Raw genomic sequence first — 19764 nt, forward strand, 5'->3', positions numbered from 1 at the left:
AGCTCTCAAGTTGAAGCTAGAGCTGAGGGATCAATTGATGCCAAGGGTATAGTAGACAGTACTAGGGTGCTTGACTATGTAAGTAATGTCCTTCCATTGCAAGGGTAAGGCATGGCCATCCACTAATAGGCTGCGTATTGTGAACTAGTTCTCGACTCAGAGACATGATAGAGGTCATATTGCCCCTCCTTCCCCCCGTTAGCAACAATCCTTCTCATAAGTCTTTTCATCCTCTCATGCTGTGTGTGATGATGTCATTGAGTATCCAATCACAAATAGGCATCCCATAGTTGAATGGTTGTTGACCCATGCATTCTATGTCATAACTAGACACACAAGTGAAAGTTGAGTGGTCATCTCAATCGACAAAATTGTCATAGATGAGATTGATCGCTTGGAGGAGGAACATAGAGTTCCCAAGAGTGACATTCACAAGATGGTCATATTGCATGAGGAACTGTGGGAAGGCCTTCAATACTATAAGAACCCATAGTTTGCGAAGTATGTTGCTGAAGGCTCCCACTGTGTGAAGTGTCGAGCCTGCGTCTTGGAATCCTTGCGTAAATATAAAGTCCAAAGATCTTAGACTTTATCTCTTGTAATCTTGGATATATATTACCCAAAAATTTTTTAGGGGCTGACCACCCCTCTAATACAGTCTCATTTTCAATAGAATTTGAGTTAAGTAGTAAATTGTCTTCTTTGAAAAAAAAAAAAGTAAATTGTCTTTGTATTTATCCATACTTAGATACGATGAACCAGCAAGTATTCACCAATTACAAGCTCCTGCGAGCTCCCTCCCCCTTCATTCCCCGTCTACCCCCCCTCGCTTACGGCGTGGCCCTCCCTTCCCTCCGTCAGCTGCTGCCGCGCAGCCAGCTGCCCCCCTCTCCACCACGCTCCTCCTCTCCGCCATGCCCCCCCTCTCTCAGCCTCTACTCCCCGCCCGTCGCTCCTCCCCTCTCCTCGCCACTCTCCTTCTCCTCGCTCCGCCTCGTTCGTCTCCACTCCGCTCCGCTCACCTCACCCCATCCCGCCTTGACCCGCTCCGCTCCACTCAGCCCACCCGCTCCTCTCACCTCACCCCTCTCCACTCACCTCACCCCGCTCCGCTCCGCTCCACTCCGCCCACCTCACCTCACCCCGCCTCGCACTGCTCTGCTCTGCTCACCTCACCCCACCTCACCTCACCGCTCCGCTCACCTCACCTCACCCCACCTCACCTCACCGCTCCGCTCCGCTCACCTCACCCACCTCACCTCACCTCACTGCTCCGCTCCGCTCACCTCACCTCACCTCACCGCACCTCACCGCACTCCGCTCCACTCACCTCACCTCCCCCTCTCTTTCTCCTATTATTCCCCCGCCACCCCGTTAGTCCCCACCCACCTTCTTCCCCCCCGCTTCCCCTTACCTCTCCCCTTCCTCTTCTTTTCCCTTCACCCACCTCGGGAGTTCGCAGTTAGTCAAGCGATATGGCAGCTACTTGCCCGGAACCGGTGGCCCAGATGGACCCCCCCCTCCACCAGCCTATCGCGTTACGTTGACAGAGCACCAGGTCTCCTTGGTGACGCAGGCCGCCACGGACTTCTCCTAGACATCAGTTTATGGGAGGGTCATTGGCTACTCCCCTTCACGAGCAGACATCAGGGACTGGTTGCAGTCCACCCTCTACCTCGAGGACAATCACATTGAGGAGGTTGCACTCATGGGACATGGCATTTTCTGGCTTAAGCTCTCCTCAGCACAGGCTGCGAGCGACGTGGTCAGGCGATCCCCTACTTCTGTGGGTGGGAAGATCATCCTCATGGTCCCTTGGTATAGGGGATTCAGTGTAGCGGACTTCGATGCCCGCTTTCGTATTCCTCGACACCCAGTTGCCCTTTCTTCCCAGGTCTTGCAACCGAGCTTCGCCCGATCATCAAGGACCTGGGGGCACACTTTGGTTGGCCTATGCAGGACACCTACGTTGATGCGGTCGCAGCTTAAGGGGTGCCACGTGTCAAAGTGGTAGTCCTTGATCCACAGAGCATCCCCTCGGAGTTCGAGATAGAGACAGACACAGGTGTGGTGATGCAGTGCATTCTGGTCACTGGTCGCCCAAACCAGTGTCTGAGATGCCATGGCTTCGAGCACCAGGCTTGCTCATGTCCTCGCTTCATGGGTACAGAACCTCAGAAGACCCCCGTTCAGGCAGCTCAGGATACTCCGCTCCAGTCAACGACATCCCCTCCCGAAGGGGAAGGTTGGACAGAAGTCAAACGAAAACGGAAGGGCAACAAAGCAGGCCCCAGAAAACCTTCCCAGCCACAGCAAGAGCCCCCTCAGATGATCCCTACTCATCAGCAGACCGATAAGGGGAAGGAGAAGGGAAAGGAGAAGGTCAGCCAGCCTCCCCCTCATCCCTCACCCCGCCCTCCCCCCCCTCCCCCCTCCTCTTCGATTCTCCGACCCCCACCCCCTCCAGGATCCCCCCCCGCACCACTCTCTTCCTCGAGCATGATCCAGAAGGAATCCCCCCCTCCACCTGCGCCACCTGTAGCCCCGAAGCCAGCACAGACCTCACCCTCATTTATCCCTCTGGGCCTGACGGCGGGGATAGGCCCTTCCCCACAGGTGGCCAGCACCCCTCCCTCCGGTTCAGACTCCTCATCTTCATCCCCAAGCCCAAGGGCTGCTCCTAGAGCTCTTCCATTGGAGTTTTACCGAGCAGGTCCTTGGGACTACTTGGATGCAGCGAGTATTGGCTCCTTTCCCGCATGCCTAGACATCAGCATCTTCTTCCTCCGCAAGGGGGCGGAGGGTAAGGTGTCCATTCTGGCTCCGCACGATGGTCCTAGCTATTCCTTCACTATCTCTAGTGAAGGGAATGAGCAATGGACGAATGAAAATGTTTGGGAGACGATACAAGACCAGACCCAGGAGCAGGTGCAGGATTGGATTGGTAGCAGAGCAGCGGAGCTTCTTCAGCAGCAGTGGTAGGAGGGTGATGTTCGTTTGCATTGGCGCCACAGCGCCAAACATTTCCGACTCCTGGTCATTATTAGACCGCCGCTGGAGTGGGCCTACGCGGAAGGGCTTCGCCCTTGGAGGACTTCAGAGGTTGCGGGCTTCTACAGCATTTCCTTGGCAGAGGCATCGTGCTGGTTAGAGAGAGCTTACCACCATGGGATGAAGGGCCTTTCCCCTCTGCTGAAGGTTTTAGAGGATGGGTCTGATGATCCGACCTCTCCTTCGAAACCTTCATAGAAGCACCTTCGTCTCCACATAGGACATTCTCCGACCACTTCGACTTCGACCGCAAGCAAACAGCTGTTTGTGGCCCACCTTCCCTCATGAGTTTACGCATTATCTCTTTGAACGTTAACGGGTTCCACTCATCAGGCACCCGTGGCCCCAGGAAGATGGTGCTCATACAGGAGCTCCAGCCAGCTTTGGTGGGAAAGGTAGATGTGCTCCTACTACAGGAACACAAGCTTTTGGCTTCACAGACTAGTACTTGTGGAAAGGTCCTCACAGGACGCTCCCACACCTACTGGGAACCTTCGATTGGCGAGCAGGGGAGAAGCGGGGGTGTCTGTACCTCCATCGATACTTCTCTAGTTCAGCATGTGTTTGGTTTTGGCACTTTGATCCCAGGACGTGCGCTTTGGGTTTGGGCTTGCATATTGAGGGATCCCGCATCGGCATCCTCAATATCTACGCCCCGACTGATCTCAGACGTAGATCCATTTTTTGGAGATCCTTGACAAACCTATTGCCAGAGATGGACTCTTGGATTGTAGGAGGGGACTTAAATAACCTTGAGACCTTAGAGGATCAGCAGGGAAGGGGCCCAGAGTTCCTCGTTATAGCTCAGGCAGAGCAGGCAGATTGGGACCCCTTCCTCTTTGCAGTGGGAGGTCGGGACAGTTGGAGGGAGCCTTCCTTTCGCAGATGGCCTGGGAGTCTGGACTTCTCTTGGGGTTACAGGAGGGAGGGAGGCAGACTCCTGGAGTGGCTGGACCGTTTCTATGTCAGTGATTGGGTGCTTTTTGAGGTCCTGGGTTGTGAGTCATAAAGCTACCCATAGGGACCTAGTTGGTTTATATCTACATTGCGGCTCCACACTTCATGGAACTCTCACTTTATCTTCTCTCATGTATGCAACTAGAACCATCTACTATTGCTCTTTACACTATGTTCGCAAGGCTTATGAGATTGAGTCTGTTAATCGTTATATGGGCTACCCAATTTCTAGTGGGCTCTTTCGTGAATGTTCACGGTCAATACTTGCAGCTATGACCTCATTTGGCACTGCCCCAATGGACTTATCTTAGACTCGTTGCTCATTACAGCGGATTCTGTCGTTGACATCTAGGGTAGTAGCTCATGAGGCTAAACTTATGTCTTTCTTTTTTATTCTCTTTGATTGTCTTTGCATGTAGTTCGGTGCTTCGTCCTATTGATCGTGGTGTTTGAAATCTACCTTTGTTCTATACTTCCTTGTTATGAGCATACTGTTAGTCCTCATTTACTCTCTAATACCTCTTGCTATGCTATACGAAAGTTGATGCTCACTTCTACTTAATTTATGGTTTGCTGTATGGTATGGCGATGGAGTCTACTTGCGAGCTCTATATTATAGGCTACTGTTGACTTACAAAGAAGATGGGACTCTTTGAGGAACCTTCTGTAGCCTAAGCACTATCTATTTAGTGATTATAATGTAGTATCTGTGTTTGATTGATAGGCAGGTTCATTATAAGTGAGCCATCACCGTACTTGAGGATCTTCTCGTATTTTCACAATTCATGATGGATATGTTGAAAGATTCTACTTTGTTGATTCACTACAAGGCACAGGCCCTTTTCCGATGAAAATACCGACCTTTTTTACACTAAAAAGATTTTTTAAGCAGGAGCAAAAACGTCGCTATTAGCATCGAAAAAGAACGGTTGCTATATAAGGGTCGCTATATAGCGACACTAATAAACGTTGCTATATAGCGACACTGCTAAACGTCGCTATATAGCGACGATTAACAGAAGCTTTAAAAAAACATTTGTGGGGCTCAATAGGGCCACAGCAAGCCCTGTTTTGCCCCACTAATGTTTTTTTTAAAGTAATTCAAAAGAATGTTGTTTGTTACAAAATTTTCTTTGTGAAAAGGGTGATACAAAATCACTCAAACGAGCCGAGTGACAGAAGCATATACATGTCAAAGATATACAACATTGTTTGTTACAAAATTACCCTTTCGAAAGAGAGGAGAAAAGAAGAAAAGAGGGGAAAAAAGAGAAAAAGAGAGAAAGCATATGCTTATGCTTATGCATGAGCATATGAGCATATGCTCATGCAAAAGCATAAGCTTATAAGAGAGATACATAGACAAATGAATATGCTTATGAAAAGAAGAGAAAAGAGGATGAAAGAGAGGAAATAAGGGAGGGGAAAAGTAGAGAAAGAAGAGAAAGGAAGAGGGGAAAAGAGAAGGAAAAAGAGAGGAAAAGAAGAAAAGAGAGGAAAAAAGAGAAAGAATATGCTTATGCTTATGCATGAGCATATGAGCATATGCTCATGCATAAGCATAGGCAAATGCATATGCTTATGAAAAGAGGAGAAAAGATGATGAAAGAGAGGAAATAAGAGAGGGGAAAAGAAGAGAAAGAAGAGGGAAAAAGAGAAGAAAAAAGAGAGGGGAAAAGTATATAAAATCTTGAGACAGGATGAGGAGGGTGGTGTGCGTATGCCTTCACACTACCAATGTGGATATGAAGATAGAGATCATGTGGATATGGAGATGCCACTACCAATGCCGGATCCAATTGATCCAGATGGATTTAGAGAAGAAGAAAAAGATCACAATATGAGCCAAGAGGAAGATATGCATAATGACATCATATGGGAGTAAGATGGAGATCACGATATTGAGGAAGAAGATGACGATCATCAAGAATCACCCGACTTTATTGAAGAAGATGATCAAGTCTATGGTGAACGTATGATGCTAGAGTACGATGATGATATAGGAGATCAACTTAGTATAGAGTTGGAGATAGACTTGTTTGGCACACTAGACTTGGCTTAGGATGAAGCCAAGTCTCAAATGTGGACATGAATATATGAGCTTCAAACTTGATGTACATGCTCTTGTACTTTTATTCTTTCAAAGGATCAAACATGTATGAAAAGAATTTTTTTTTGTCATTGGGTAAAACTATCTTTAAAGGTTGGTATGGGAAAAAACACTCTTTGTAAAACGTCGCTATATAATGACCTTATACAAGTCTAGCAAGTGCCGCTATATAGTGATACTTTTATAAACGTCGCTATATAAAGGTTGGTATGGGGAAAGACACTCTCTGTAAAACGTCGCTATATAATGACCTTATACAAGTCTGGCAAGTGTCGCTATATAGCGACGTTTATAAAAGTGTCACTATATAGCGACACTTTTAAAGCCCGCTTTGCATACCGACGATTAGCGCCCCGCGCGTGCTAAACGTTAGTGTGTAACCGTTGGAAAAGGGCCTATGCCTTGTAGTGATTTTTTCACATTATGTCTCCAGCTTCTACCCTCTCTCGAATGTAACTATATTTTGATTGTATAATCTATTTGGTTGGGCACTAGCTGAAGGCACCTTGCAAGATGTACTCCTCCCTCTAACCCACATGAATTTGGCCTCAAGTAAAGCATGGGCAGCACTTGGATACCTTTAACTTTGGTTTTTTCCTATGATGAGTGTTCATAGAGCTCATCACAAGAGTATATGGCTATGACCATTACATTCTTTTCTCTCTAGCGCCGTAAATCAAGTTGATGTCTTTGTTGTTCTAGAAATTTTTATAGCCTATGATCAATCTAATTTCAAAATGCTATGCTAGTATCTATGAATTTGTTGTAGGCTCCACAAGGAAATTCCTTCTATGCTGGCTTGTGGCTAACTCGGGTTTGGTTGGCCTCTTACTTCTAGCCTAAATTGTGGGAATATGGTTAAGTGTAATCGCATTTGGATGGTATGCCATTGCTTCTACAGTTTTAAAAAGTGTATACTCTCAATTTTTTGTCTCCTTGCTTAAAGGCCCTTACTGATGTGAAGATCCTCATGTTAAGGAGCTTTCACTCCTCTAAAATATTTTATTCTCACGAATTTATCTTTAGATAAATGAGTCCCTTCGACCTCCTCTCGGTCTCTAAGCATAAAGTTTAAGTAAAAGTTTCTCTTTGTGTTACAAGTAATACTAGATCTCTTGGTCAACTACTCGTGTGTATTCTTGACTGCAATAACAAGCAGTTGGGGTCTATGACACCTACAGTCCCAAGCTAGAAGATGGATGTATTCTAATACCACCTTCTCTTGGATGGATGCAGGTAACAGTCCCCAACATTAGATTACGCTTCAATGTAGCAGCCAATGAGATCAGGCCTTTATTTATTTGCATGCTTGTCTCATCATCCCAAAGTGGGGTTGTAGCTTCTAAAGTGACTTTACCTTATTGTATTTCTCATGTTTCATTCTAAATATATTATCAAGAATTGCAAGAAGTTTTTTCACTTGTAATACCAGGTCTAGGACCACTACCTGTTCCAAGGGTGGTTTCCTATAGGCCTAACACACACACACACACACACATAAACAACATCATGAAATGGTCAAATGGAAGATGGCCTTGAAACCTCACATGGGTGTCAAGTAGGGTAGGTTTCATGTCACTCAGGAAACATCTGGGCCGATGGGCATACAAAATCCCCCTTTCGTGCACATGCATGGTGCATAGGTGCATGCAATTTGCATATGTGGACCATCATGGAATAATAATGTGTCTTGAAACTTTGCACGGGTTAATTAGAGTGGGTTTCATGTCCTTGAAAAGTCCTTAGTTTAACCATGGCGTTGCCATCTTCCTTTTCACCCATATTCCTTTCTCCACAACTAGTTAATGGGAAATTTTCATTTTTTATATGATGGGGCACCTATTTGCTCTTGTATCGCCATCCAAATAATGACACGCACATTGTGTGTGTGTGCATGCACGCACACTGATAGTTGAGCATGGAAGCTTTTTCTATAGAGAGCTTGCATTCTCTACTGTTAGGACTCCTACTTTTGTTCTTGTCTCCTATAGAGACCATGTTAGGAGGACACAAAATGCCACAAAGACTAAGAGGTAGAGCTAGACTTCCTGCATGTTTGCCAAACTTACAATTTGTCCACCCCAAATCATCATGCCCTTGTCATTACAAAATAGCCACATCACAATACCATGTAATCTTTAGTTTCCATGGTCGAATTTGAGTCTAGTAGACAACATCGGTGCACTAGATCATCCACTTGCCTATCAAAGCAAGTAAGTTCTATGCAAAGCTATATTTGTGTGGAGGTGACCCATGTAATGTTGTAAATTTACCCATGGGGTATTAAATGGTGGTTACCACTTGCAAGTTTGGTGAAATTTTAATTTTTATTAGGCAATGCTTGTGTAGACATGACCGATGTAATGTTGCAAAGCTACCCAATTTTGTATTTTGCTAAGTAATTATTGAGTAGAGGTGACCATTTTGAGAAAAATGTCCAAACGAAGCAAGAAACTTTAAAATTTTAAAATAAGGTGTTTTACGTTGACTTTTAACTACATTGCTCATACATTAAATGGTGGCATGTGATTCAAAGTTGCAGCCTACATGCGATGTGCCTTTGAAGATGCACAAAATGTCATAGTAGATGACATGCAGGCAAGCAGTTCCAATGCTTCTCCCATCATGAGATGATGGCTATACAACCTCCAGCTCTTTGGATTATTACGCAGACCTAGATGCGGAATGTCACATTAAAATAACATGGAGGCAAGCAATTCCAATTCTCCTTCCCTCATAAGACGGTGGCTATATAACTTGTAGAAGATACTAACAATTTAAGCTCATTGGATCATTATTCAGACCTAGATGTGGGAGATCTAGTCTTTGGATGTAGAGGACATAGAAGACTTAGCACATGGTGAATATGAAGGTGTCAATGTGTTATGAGAGGATAATCTAGAAGATTCATGTAATCGTCCACATAACTAACTACATAACACAAATTTGTTATGCTATATCATCTTCTATACTATTCAATCTAGCTTCTTGTATACTAAAGGTTTTACGCACAATTCCAATGCAGTGGACTAAAAAAATTAGAATGTATCTTATCAAAGCGAGATGGAAAATTTTGCAAGGTTACATTTTCAGAGTTTATCTCATAAGAAATATTGACATGTATGTTGATGTTTATTTTGACACTTTTGTGGATAAAATTAGAATGCGACGATATTGATGCTTATATTAATTGCCATCAATTTTGTTAAAAAGGCATTGGTTCAAAGCCTCGAAAAAACTCTTGTATTGTGGTAGTGGAAGTTGACTTAATGTGGAGTAGAATGGGGCTCGATGAACCCTATTCTTCCCCATAATTTTTTTCTTAGAACCCACAAGTTACAACATTGGTGTTTGATGCTTATATCATCATTATTAAATGCCGATATATCAGTTTGTCATTGAGGTTGATACCGATGACTATACTAATGTTTTTTTCCAAACAACAATGAGTATACAAAGGGTCTCTTTTGATGTATAGTTTGAGTTATATACTAAGGCTTTCACACTAACTGATGTTTTTTTCCTATTCTTATTATCATACACCAATGAGTATTCAGAGGGTCTCTCTTTGATGAATATTTTGAGCTATATACCTTAAGGCTTTCACATTTTTTATGAATATTTTGAGCTATATAGTATGGCTTTCACATTTTTTCCTATTCTTACTATGAGACACCACATTTTGATGTATGTCTTGAGCTATATACTAAGGCTTTCACACTTGGAAAAATTTTCATTTCTTAAAAAATTCCATTGAATTTTTTGTCAAATAATGGTTAATACCTTGTAGTGACCTAGGGCACATTATTTCAAAAGCAGGTAGATCCAATGAAAGTCTAAGTGCTTGCTAATTACCTTATACCATGACATGCCAAATAAGTCTTTCAAAAATGATAAAAGAGAGCTTCGAGGATGGAGTGTTTGGGTGGTGCCACATGGCAAAGTGAGAGCTAGAGTTTGACGGGTTTGTGTGTTTTTAAAGGTTGGATGAGTGGGCCATAAGACATAGCTTGAAAACTTCAAAATTATGTGAAAGCAAAAGGTGGGGTGATGAGAACCATGAAAGGGCGATGTTTGCAAGGTCGGAACCCAAGAACCTACGAAGCAAAGGCCTGCATTTCCATCTTTATCTTCATTTTCATCTCTGGCCTTCACATTCCTTGAACTAGCTATGAAGAACATCACCCTTTGCTCATTGCCTCCTCCTTCCACCTCCCCTTCTCTTTAGTATGATGTCCTCACAAGATTGCTACGGCTTCGGAGCTAAGCCATGCCTACTGATCGGCCCTCCTCCTCCTCCTCCTCCTCCTCCTCCTCCTCAGAGTATCTCTTCCCTTACTGGCAACGCCTCCATTGGCTTTGCCATCGTCTCAATCGCAATTGGAACCTTCTTTGCATGCCTCATGCTGGCGGGCTGCCGGGCATCCGCCAGCAGAGCAGCAGCTCGTCGTGATGGGCAGATCGATGAAACGTCGAGGCCAAGGCCTGTGCCTGTGCGTTCCTCCGGTCTCGACAAGTCGTTCTTGAATAAAATGATTCCGACCAAAAAGTTTGCGAAGGCAACTGCAGAGGTAAGAGGTAGCGAGTGCGCGGTATGTCTCAGCTCGTTCGAAGACGAGGATTCGGTAAGGATGCTGCCACAGTGCAAGCATGCATTCCATGTGCCTTGTATCGATAAATGGCTCGATTCTCATTCGAATTGCCCGTTCTGTCGCGAAGATGTAAAAGTCATTGACCGAAATACGTCCTTTGAAATGGCCGATCCTGCCGACAGTGTCGTTCTCACGATTTATGAAGAAGAGCTTCGTCAGCCGGGCGATGTGCGAGATGACGGAACTGCCCGCATTCTTCAGCAGCATCTACTCAGCGATTCTCGGGAAATTGATCCAGACCGTGCGGAAAGCAGCAGCTCTTCGGGCTTTTCATTGGATGTCGTTCACGGCCTGATTCAGGCACACGGTGAACCAATGCATGTAGAGGCGAGAATCACCTCGCAACGAGAGTCGTTTGACGGACAGTTATACGTGCCAACGGACAGACGAACAGCGCCATCCGCAGCGCGTCGTAGCCCTGATAGTTCTCCAATGAGAAAGTCCTTTTCTGCCGAATGGGATGCCAAGGCACATATGAGCGATGTGGATGTCCACGATTTGGCAAAGAACAGCTTCTTTTGGAAAGACTCTTCCAAGTATGAAACGGTGGTGCCTGCGCCTGCAAGTGCCACCAGCTCTCATTGGGATGTCAAGTCAGGGATGCGATCGAACGTAAGATCAAAAAGCTTCGGTTCTCTGTCCAGTTTTCGGAAGAGTCGACAGCCGGATGCTGTTCAGATACCACTTCTACCTCAACGTTCAAGCAAGAAATTGTCGCAAATAACGAGAGATACTTCCGTCGATCCCGCAGGGACTGCAGCACAAATGGAAACATGAATCAGATGCAACAGACATACACACGACGTCGCTCCTTCTTGCCAATCTTACGCCATGTACATGCACTCATTTGAGATGATCGTAAATTTAACAAAGTCATGGTGTCAAGTACAAATACTCGACACAACAGCTGCTGCAAAACGATCGAAAGGCATTGAAGGCTGTATACATATAATCTGCTGCAAAACGATCGAAAGGCTGTGTATACATATAATCGTGATGCCCGTGATACATTTAAGCGAATACAATAATTTGTCTAAATCTCATATGCAATGGGATACTTATCATACTCACTCATCCGCCCAAAACACAAATATGCGTGCTATGGGATACTTGATTATGAGTGTCAAGTCCTCCGAGCCAGCTCACCCACATGGACTTGACTGAATATCTAAGTTGGAAGCCATTGATCCACACATACTGCAATGGTTGTAAGGGTCCTCATGATCCCCTTAAGAGAAATGTAGGGAGTTGTGGGAGACATTGTTTTGTTGAACACTTTTCTCTCCTAGTGTCTTGTATCCTATGTGATCCTCATTTTCTCTCTAATTATGAGATCCCACAAATCATGGAGCTCCCACAAATGAAGGAGTTCCTCGGTAATGCCTCTTTTCTTTCCCTTATCAATATGCATTTCACCTAATAATCGATTTGTGTGTTCCCAATTTGTCATGGTTGCTTCGGCCAAGACAACCTTGTTAACAAGAATATGCATCACAAAAGATTAAAAAGAGACATTACAGATAAGAAGCTAGGACATCACCGTGGTGGGAATGGTGTACACATCAATTTTGTGGGAACCTTTTTTTTGAAAGGAACATCATATTCAGACATTTTGGACTTTAATAAAGTCCAAATCAGAACTAGACTAACTAAAAGTCTCGAATTTTTGAATATCATAGTCCGATAGTTTTTTTTGTATCTTAGAAAACAAATAATGTTTGAACCAAGCCAAAATAATTGAGCCAATACTTTGTACACCCACTTGATGTATATTATAGTCCCATTATTACATTTTCATGTCTTTCAAAAAAACTATTGCAATATTGCTTGAAATAATATTCCCATTATTATATTTCATATCTTTCAAACAAATAATTTTGCAATATTGCTTGAAACAAAAAATGGCATTCAAGAATAATTAAGCCAAATATTTCACACAACCACTTGCATCGAGTAATTTTGATCATTGGACATATGAGAAGATGAGTGTTCCCTTAGAGAGGTGGTGTACACATACACAACCTTAGTGTTGAGATTCACCTTTAAAGTATTAAAACAAAATAATTAGGCCGGTACTTAGAGCATCCACTCGCATAGAGTAATTTTGATGCTTGTACCCATCTTGGTGTTAATATTCACCATTAAAATTTTATAACAAACTGTTCAATAGCATTCGAGTCATTGTTTGCTTGGGTGTAGCCATTTTTGGTGAGGACATTCAAGGACTTTTCTGTGTATGGGTATCTTGCATGACCCATAACTTATGCATTGCTCAACACAATTCGAAAAACTTTGTCTTTAAGTCGTAGTACACATTCCAAACTTGAACATGAGAGAAAAAAATTATGGAACAAGGATATGGAACGAGACCGTTAAAGCATTACAAGTGCTATGTTGCATGTGAAGCATGCATCCTGAAGACTATAGGATATAGCAATTTATTGAAAAACATCAAAATTTTATTCTATACATACATGCAACCAAGTAATCATTCTAAACTACACTACATGAGCTTCTCCTCAACCCAAGGACACACCTAAATGAGATCATTATACATGGGTTAATGGGCCTCCAATGTTGTGCTAAAGTGATGCATACCCATTTGAGGGCACGCTCCATAACTTTTTTTTGATTTGTTGAGAACCAAAACGGATTGAAATTTTAGTAGTTCATGGTGGTCTTAAAACATTGATAGTTGTTGGTATTGTTATCTAGATTTACCCTAAAATGGAAGGAGTTGGAAAAGTGCAATTTGTGCATGTCAAAATATATTTTAATAAATCCAACACTATTTACAATTTTGAATTGTTTTCTTTTCCATGCACTTGCTTTCTATATGGCTCATAAGTATGCCAAAGGTCATTGCATTTAATAATACATAGCACCAAACCCGATAGCGTGCCCTTTGGCCTATTTCTGTTTTAAAGTATTTTAGGCCACATTGCACTTATCTGGGATATCCAAGTCTACAAACGTGTATCGCCGGAGGGGGAAAAACCGATGGCTAGATAGAGGAAGATTGGCTAAGAATAGCCATGTTTCAGGAGACAAGGGAGCACATGTTGATAGATTGCCCAACTTCCACATTTGAAAGTCAACTTAAAAACTATCCATTTCAACTTGTCTAGGAGGGATGAAAGGGACTATCTTGGCAATCCTAGTGAGGACATCAAGATGGAATGATGTGGTGGATTCTCCCATGCTAGACTGAAAATCCTTGAGTACAGCTGCAGCCACTTCCTCATCATCATTGAAAAAAGTTATACCATCCATATCGGCAGGGGCCACCATTATTGTGGATACAAAGGGTGACTGTCCACAAAGTTGTATGAGAAAATTAAAGAGTATCAAACCTTCATTAGCAAAGGTCTCCAAGTCTTTGACATCTTGAGCTAAGATGCTGTTAACTTTTTCCTAGTAATTCATTACAAGTGCTTGTGTTTTGGGGATATCCTTGAATAAAATGAGCACCTTTACCCACTCATTAAAGCTTAATACAGCTGTGAGGGTCAATGCATGAGGGACTTTAAGGACCTAAGCACAGCTAATACTATCATGGGCAGATTGATTGCTTTATACATTTTAGAATAGTTTGAACAATAGATGAAGGGCACAAATTGTCCACAGAGTAACCTTTAAGTAGTAACATGGATTTCCATCCCTAAATAAAATGCAGGAGTGTGGGTTAGAAATGGTAGGGGTAAAAATAGAAGAGGAAATAACAATGGAAACGAGTATCATAACTTAAAATCAGCCAGACACCACTATTCACCTTTCTAATAAAGGCAAAAGCGAGACTAAGTGTGTGTGTAATTAGGACTAGGAATTCACTCCTGGAAACAAGTAGTGGTTCTGTCTTGTTAATAGAGAATTTGAACTTGCAATTTATTTGAAAAAATGACTTTTATTAATAACAGAATATACATTCATAAATGGCATTTCTAAAATAACAGATCTTATAAGTGATTGGGATGAGAAGAATTCCAGCATCGAGGATTGTTACCTGCCATCATCCAACAAGCTAACTTAGGATCATAGCTTAAACCAGAAGGGAAGACAAGTGTCATCATCCTTGACTACTTGTTATCGTAGTCAGGAACTCCCATCCACAACTAACTCAGAGATTCAACTTGAAAAACAGAACTATATTGAGAGCTAAAACCAAAAATATTGAAGCAAAAAGAGGGGTTTTAATGAGATGATCTAGAAGGAAACGGTCGAAAATACCATAAACCATATCGCAATTGTATTCCTGCAAACTAATTATACGAAGGTTTCATAAGACTATATACCAATGGGTGTCCAACAGAAACCTTTAAGAAGAGCTCATAGAATATCAAAAGGTGAATGTAACAATTCCATGGTAAATGACCATTCCATCAATATATCCTTTAAATTAGACATTTCTTGTATTTTAAAGATAGACAACCAGCATAGGCAGCTAGTTGGGATAAGTTAGAAGTTGTGAGAATTCTACCATCATCAAATTTGAGCTGCAAAGGCCTACGTATGCATAAAGAGGAAACTCATGGACATAAATGGAACAAATGAGTGCACTGTGGCTGGGTATGCACAACCACCATTACTTGGTGGTAGGCAAGACAGACCCTTCTATAAGTACATGCCCAGAATAGCAAAAAGCACTATCAGAAAGACAAAAATAGACAGCATATCAAGTCTATGAATTAATATAATGCATAGACATAGACATGGCCCTAGCCCATTTTTTAAGGATATGGGTAAGCAAGAGAAGACCATGCATGCATGCATGCCATCAAGCACAAGAGAAACTAACCATCTATGAGATAAAGGAGATGCTCATTAAATAACGGGGAGACCAAGCTGACTAACATCTACCCTCTACATACATTTGACTGTGATAAAAACAAGATGTAATTGAAAGAGGAGTCTCCCTCTTCTTGGGATCCTTTTGAACTGAAAAGGTTACTGCAAACTATCAGTGAATCCATACATATAATGGTAAAAACCAAGATCATTAAGATTTATGAGTATAAGGAGGTACTGCCAGGCTCTCCCAACAAGAAAGGGCCTGTGACAAGCCAACTACTGATGAGTAACAGAATCGAAAAAACATTTGTGAATGTATACTTCCTAAAAACCAAACAACTAATTTCATGCTACTTGACAAATTCGTGCAAAAGTACAGTTGAGCAATTAGTGAATGAAGCAAGGACCTAGATGAAGGGTCAATTAAAAAAAAAAAGACAAATCATGCATGTTCTTATCAATTATAACATCCACATCAAATAGTATGAATAAATGATGGATGTAATTGTACCATTAATGGTGAGATCAAGTTAGTCACATAGAGATTAAGCGACAATATATGACTCTGAGTAGCGAAGAATGAAACACCATCCTAGGGAAGTAAGAGAGCCATGAAGATGCAAACAAAAGCAAGACTGGCATTTGTATGAGACTCAACGACCTATTTTCCCAAAAAAAAGCCATTAACTACGATAAGAGAATTTTAAGGATGCTTGACTCAAGCAATCCATCTCAGACATGGTATAGAGACACAAGCGAGCAGTCGAGACATTCCAAGATAGATAATGGCAAGTAGAAAAAAGCATGAAACATTCCATATTCAAACAGAATCCAAAGGCCCGTGAATGTAGACTCTAATTTAGCACAACCAGACTGCAGTGTCATTGCCATGAATCAAGAATGATTTTGGCGACTTACATGCGAAGAGTGCCAGAGGATTGGAACCTGAGAAGAAGACAAAATGTTGTCTGCTATGGCGGATTGCTCACGTGTATCGATGGGGGATGCTTCCATGGCAGCCATTGCCCGAGTTCACAACGTACCCACACAAAGCAGGGTAGATACCACAGGAGCAGCATAGAGATGAGGGATGCAAGTGATTAGAGAACGGGAGGAAGAGGCTAGACTACAGCCTTAGAGATGGGGTTTAGACGAATCTGCCATGGGGGAGAGACAAGGAGTATGGAGGAAAAGAAAGGGTAGAGTAGAATAGGAGGGTGGAAAGGAGTGATGCAAGGGCAAAGAAGAGGAGCTTGAGGAGGGATGCGAGGGCACTAAGAAGGGATGAGAACAAAAGGAGGTGGACAAAGGAGAAAAAGAAAAAGAAGCTTAGTTGACCGTTTACTAGAGAGTTCAAAGAATGGCCTAAGTAGCCGTTCGACTTGAGACTTATGAAGGAACATGGTGGAAAGAGGGAGAGAGAGAGGGTAGGCTAGGGAGAGAAGAAGTGATAGTCAAAAGGAGACATAATGAAATGGAAATGAAATGACTAGAGCAATGAACAAAAATGAGAGTACTCACATGTAGACCAAAGAGCTTGTAGCTTGATACTTGATTGGTTTGACAGTAGACAAGTATAGCTCTTATATAAGAGTACACACACACATATGAACACCTATGCATATGGGATAACTCCCAATATGACATGTGGCATCCATAGGACACACTAGACTAGAACTCACACTAGAACACACTAGAACACACATTTTTGACTCATTGTGGCTGCATATTCCAACACCCTGGCAAGGTGAGAGACCATTGGAATGGAACCAAGAATAGAACATGACAATGACAGTCATCAAAACTGTGCATGCCGGTCTAGAACTAGACATGGATCCCACACAATCTCAGAGGCAAGTGAGCATGGCTCAGAGGCTAGTGACCATAACATAGAAAGCACATCTAGCATGGCTCAGAGGCTCATCATGCATGGATGCATGATCAACTCAGAGGTCTAGGAGACCAATGCACCAACATCCTAGAACTCATATGCCAGGCTTGATAACTAGACCCTATTAATGCCAATACATGGCTCCCACAATACATCCCCCTCTTGACTCTAGGGACTAACTAGAAACATGGAGTCACACACCATAAAAGAAATACATCATTTTAGGAGGACAATCCAAGAAAGAGGACCTTTATTATCTCTTCAAACATTCTTTTTAGAGGGACTACTCAAGGCAGAGAACCATTAACTCAAACATATATAAAAATATATAAAAGATTTCATTCGTTTTATGCATAGGAAGGGCAGAGAACCCATGAGCCCGAAGTAACTACCACACAAGAGTGTGCACATCCTAATGCAAAGAGGTATGTTAGTGAAGAACCAGGCGAGGATGCCCTCAAATGATGTGTCAATGAAGGCAAAGGGAGCAGCTACCAAGGGAGATCACTTCATGACTCTCAATGTGCCAATAGAGTCGCCGAATGCGCAGAAGAGGCAATGAGTAGCAGAGATGGTGCACTAATCAAAGCAGTCATCAAAGTGTACTGAGATTAGAGAAATGATATTTGACTGTTCAGGATAGTCAAACACCGGTCGCAATATCGCAATGTCGAAGATGACGAGGTGTGAAAAGAGTAGAGTCTCATTGTCAAAAGCCTCAACTCGATGTACCGGAGTGTTGGTATAGTTAAAATGACTTGTGGGTAAGCTTGGGAAGCTCAAATCACTGGTGGAGGTCACGGGAGTCCAAATCTGAGCAAAAAATGCCAAAAAGTAGCCTAAAACTGCTCGGAATCGCCTTCTGACAAGTTGTATGGACTCCTGGCATTGTCGCGCATCCACATGTAGAGGTTCGTATGGACATCCCTACAGCTGTATGGGCAAAAAATTAAAAAAAAAAAATCTCAAAATGGTGCAGGACAGGGTCGTTTACGTTTGGGCAATGCCAAAAATTTGTCAAAAAACATCAAAATCGGACCTCAAAAGGTCAAAAAATAGCCATTGGACTACGCCAAAACAAGTTTTTGGCAATCAACTGATGAGGAATGTCCGCCAATGCTAAGGGAGAACCACGAATTAATGTGGGAGTGAGCTGAACTCACAAACGAGGACCAAGAGCAATGCTAGGACACTGGCATTCTTGATGGCGACGAACCATGGCGAGGCTAAGGGAAGGGAGCCTCTACCTTAGAGGAGAGGGGAGCTTCCATTTGTGGGCTTCTCTCATCCTCTAGATAGAGCAAGAAGAAGGGGAAGGTGGGAAGGGAGGCTCTGATACCACATGAAGGAACATGGTGGAAAGAGGGAGAGAGAGAGGGTAGGCTAGGGAGAGAGGAAGTTATACTCAAAAGGAGACATAATGAAATGGAAATGAAATGACTAGAGCAATGAACAAAAATGAGAGTACTCACATGTAGACCAAAGACCTTGTAGCTTGATACTTGATTGACTTGACACTAGACAAGTACAGCTCTTATATAAGAGCACACACACACATATGAACACCTATGCATATGGGATAACTCCCAATATGACACGTGGCATCCATAGGACACACTAGAAGACACTAGAACACACATTTTTGACTCACTTTGGCTTCATATTCCAACAACTTAGGGTAGGGGACTTAGGGTTAGATATAGGATAGATTCATGTACTATGGAGGCTCATGCCTTAAATGCTAATTCGGCTGCTAACAAATTAACTTTAGTTACCATCTACTTATTGCAATTTCTAACCCTTCTCTGGCAACCATATTAAACATGTATTAGAGTGCACTCCACCCATTCCCTTTCAAAGATCGATGGGAATCCTAGGGGGAGAGAGACACACTAGTGCTATGACTATTTCATTAAGGATTTTGGTATCATCCTTTTAGAGAGTATTAGTACATGGATAACCATGGGGAATCAGAAATAAGGTGATTATTAGGGTCAAATCAGTTTTTCTAGTGGATTGACAAGACATGGTATTGTTGACTGAGGGTAAATCCTGGGATGTTTACTATACCCAAGGAGGGAGCCTGGTGAAACTCTAAGGGAGTCGAGTTATACTTGGATGTATTAGACCCAACAATGGTGATAAGCCGTAGCTAACTCTATGTAGAATTCTCAATGGCATATGTAGGCAGGGAAGAGGGATAGTATGTATGTGAACTTATGTGGAGGTACATATAATAATTTAATAAATTAATACTAACTCATGCATCTGACGATGCATAAGACTTGGTAACAAAATAAGATTGAGTGTGTGTA

At 42.7% G+C, this 19764-nt stretch overlaps 1 long non-coding RNA gene across 1 annotated transcript; it reads right to left on the reverse strand.

Annotated features, from left to right (window-relative positions):
- Positions 1–14085: 14085 nt before the first annotated feature.
- LOC147882287 (uncharacterized) lies at positions 14086–17096 on the reverse strand. Its single transcript, XR_015543907.1, has 2 exons — positions 16504–17096; positions 14086–14773 (listed from the first exon to the last, which is right to left on the reverse strand). It is a non-coding gene; the product is annotated as an uncharacterized LOC147882287 (long non-coding RNA).
- Positions 17097–19764: the final 2668 nt, after the last annotated feature.

The sequence above is a fragment of the Dipteris shenzhenensis genome, chromosome 29, assembly GCF_047967505.1.
Source record: "Dipteris shenzhenensis isolate YYH24624 ecotype China chromosome 29, Dip_SZ_1.0, whole genome shotgun sequence".
Taxonomy (NCBI): domain Eukaryota; kingdom Viridiplantae; phylum Streptophyta; class Polypodiopsida; order Gleicheniales; family Dipteridaceae; genus Dipteris; species Dipteris shenzhenensis.